This window comes from Macrotis lagotis, chromosome 4 (assembly GCF_037893015.1).
Source record: "Macrotis lagotis isolate mMagLag1 chromosome 4, bilby.v1.9.chrom.fasta, whole genome shotgun sequence".
Taxonomy (NCBI): Eukaryota; Metazoa; Chordata; class Mammalia; order Peramelemorphia; family Peramelidae; genus Macrotis; species Macrotis lagotis.
In genome coordinates, this window is record NC_133661.1 from 147,222,937 (window position 1) to 147,226,581 (window position 3,645).

The 3,645-nt window shown below is 39.1% G+C and overlaps 1 pseudogene; it reads left to right on the plus strand.

Annotated features, from left to right (window-relative positions):
* Window positions 1-884: 884 nt before the first annotated feature.
* On the plus strand, window positions 885-1,977 carry LOC141520054 (fructose-bisphosphate aldolase A pseudogene; annotated as a pseudogene).
* Window positions 1,978-3,645: the final 1,668 nt, after the last annotated feature.

The following is a 3,645-nucleotide window of genomic DNA, read 5'->3' on the forward strand; positions in this document are numbered from 1 at the left end:
ATTTATAACAGAAGTAGAAAGTTATAATGAATAATGTGCTGGACCTGGAGTCAAGAAGGTCTGGATTCAAATGCTGTCCCAGATTCTTTATAATTTAAATGATATTGAGTAAAGCACTTAACTTCTCAGTCCTAGCTTTTTCATCTATAGGTACAACAATATCCCTATAGGTTTGATAGGAGGATCAAATGAGATAATATTACTATAATACTTTTCAAACCTAAAAACTCTATGCGGATAGATGTTAAATATTAAGCAATATTAATATCACTATCATTATTGTCTGACCTATGTGACAGTATATAAAGCATGACAAATATTAGCCAGCTTTTAATTTAAGAGAATTCAAAAAAGTCCCTTAAAATTGAAATAAATAATCATCATAAAAATAGATAGACAACCATTCAATTATATATAGAGTATATATATATATATATATAAAACCATTTATATTTATATATATAATATACATATATTTATGATGATGATGCCATGAACTCTGAAATGACTGTTAAATATGTTAGAACTTCCCTTCACAAGGAGCAGGACAATAGAGTTAAACAACTAGTTAAACAACAATTAGAAGGATTTCTGAGATTCAGAGCTGCTTGGCATACCAATGATCCTTTGTGAATGAACTCTTGCTGAATATGGAGATGCCTGGTAGTTGCCAGAAACCACAGAATCAATTTTGACCAGCTCTGTGGAAGCCTTGAGCAGGAACTGCAGTCTCAAGATCTTGCTCAGGACTTTCTGCTGTCTGATTTATTGTGTATAAAGATGTTCTCTCCCTTGATCCCTAATGCCTGTCTGAAAGCCTCTAGAAACTATATCTCAAAGTTCGGCTCCTCCAGCGGAAAACAACCAGCACAGTCAAGGAAAACATGCCTCCCCAACATCCAGCACTGACACCAGAGCAAAAGAAAGAACTCTCTGAGATAGCTCACAAGATTGTGCCCCAGGCAAGGGAATCTTGGCAGCAGATGAGTCCACAGGTAGCATTGCAAAGTGGCTACAATCCATTGGAACTGAGAACACAGAGGAAAATCGTCGCCTCTACAGGCAGTTACTTCTGACAGCAGATGAGCAAGTGAATTCCTGCATTGGAGGTGTCATCCTTTTCCATGAGACACTGTACCAGAAAGCTGATGATGGTCGTCCTTTCCCCACAGTCATAAAGGCAAAGGGTGGCATTGTGGGCATCAAGGTGGACAAAGGTGTCATGCCCCGACAGGAACCAATAGAGAGACTACCACCCAAGGTCTAGATGGGCTGAATGAGCGCTGTGCCCAGTATAAGAAGGATGGAGCTGACTTTGCCAAGTGGCATTGTGTACTGAAGATTGGGGAGAATACACCTTCCTCACTTGCCATCATGGAGAATGCCAATGTGCTGGCCCAATATGCCAGCATTTGTCAGCAGAATGACATTGTTCCTATTGTGGAGCCAGAGATCCTCCCTGATGGAGAACATGATCTGAAAACTTGTCAGTATGTCACTGAGAAGGTCCTGGCTGCTGTCTACAAAGCTCTGAGTGACCACCATATCTATTTGGAAGGGACTTTGCTGAAACCTAACACAGTCACCCCTGGGCATGCCTGTACCCAGAAATACTCACATGAGGAGATTGCAATAGCAACTGTAACTGCCCTTTGCCGGACTGTGCCTCCTGCAGTCACTAGTGTCACCTTCCTGTCTGGGGGTCAGAGTGAGGAGGATGCCTCCAACAACCTCAATGCCATCAATACCTGCCCCTTGCATAAGCCATGGGCCCTGACCTTTTCTTATGGCCAAGCCCTGAAGACCTCTGCTCTCAAGACCTGGGCTGGAAAAAAGGAAAATGTCAAGGCTACCCAGGAGGAATATATCAAACAGGCCACGGCTAACAGCCAAGCTGCTCAAGGCAAATATGCTCCAAGTGGAAAGGCAGGAGTTGCAGCCAGCGAGTCACTCTTTGTCTCTAACCATGCTTACTAAGTCAAGGCCTTCCCACCTGGGTATGCCCTAACACTCCAGGCACCATCCCTTACAGTCCAGGAAGAGGCTGAGATCCCAGAGCTTTGTGCTGACCTCTCCCAACACTTGTAACCTGTATGGTGTTGTTGCTCTCTGGGGAATCTAGTGACCCCTCCTCAGCCCACCTTTTCCAATAAACGACTATTTAACAAGGAAAAAAAAAAGAAACTATATCTCACCCTTTTTTCTCTCTTTAAGAAACTGAGAACTCTCTCCCCCTCTCTTCTCTTGTAGGATCCCTTCCTCCTCTACAAGTCTTTTTTTAAGATAATAAATGCTTTTAATTGTCATATTAGACTCTTTCATTTCAGGTCCCTTATGGACCTAGGGATCATTTGTTAACTATACACATACATGTATGTATGTATGTATGTGTTTATGTGTATACATAAACAGTGCAATTTCTTAATTTATACATAGTTTTCTTTAGAGTAATCTCATGAGATTGTTAGTATAAGGATGATCATGCCTATCTTACAGATGAGGAAATTCATATTTAAAGAAGTTAAATGAATTACTCAAAGTTACATTGTTAGTAAGTACTAATCAGATTTAGAGATGCACAGAACCATCACCACCACTATTGCAATTTTTCAGAGGAATAAGCAAGTCTCAAATAAGGAAATTATATGACTTCACCATTATCATAAGTAAATATTAGAACCAGGTTCTCTAACTACAAATTCATTGTTCTTTCCATGATACTAGGCTATAAGTTATCAATTACATTAAGCCAAGACAACTCTTTTTTTACCATGCCATTTTGAGCTCTGAAATGGAAAAGCAAAAATTAAGAAGACCCAATAACCCCAAAGAACTCAGAGTGTAAAGGGGCATATAAGATATCCACAAGGCATAATGGGCTGAAAATTATAAGAGATCAAAGTACTATAGATAGATAGAGATGGAATAGACTTCTTCAGATTAGAATCAGGGAAACTTTCACAAAGAAATCCTTTAACCTGGTCCTTAACCAATAGTCAAGACACTTACAAAGAGAGATTAGAAGGAAATGAAGTTAAGACAGATGAAGGTCAGGGGGTAAAAAGCAGCATCAACAGTAGAATATATTCCTTGAGAATAAAGATTGTTATGTTTTTAGTTCTGTATCTAGTTCTTAGGGAACAGTGTATCTCAGGCATTAGGCACTTGTCAATTATTAAAGTAAATCATTTAAAACAAATAAAGTAAATCAAGTCATTTCAAAGGGTGAAGAATCCTAGAGAGATGGGGCTTTTTTATTTATGAGGTGACACTAGAGCTGAAGTTTTAGAACACTTGGGATTTTAAAAGATAGAGACTATTCTAGGAACAGAGGACTGACTACCTGCAAAAGATACAGATATAGAAAATTGAATGTCACAAACAGGAAGGCAGCTTCTATAGGGTTCTTAAAGGGGAGTAAGATGAAATAAAATGAAAAGGTAGGTAAGTGCCACATTCTGGAGTCTTTCAAATGCTAAACTGAGGAATTTATAGTGTAAATAGCCATTGAAGATTCTCAAGCAGGTGAATACTATCAGATATGAGCTTTGGGGAAATTATTCCAGCATTCATTTGGGAATGAATTAAAGATGGGAGCAATGGAAAACAGGAAGTTTCATTAGAATGCTATTGCCAGATCCAAGG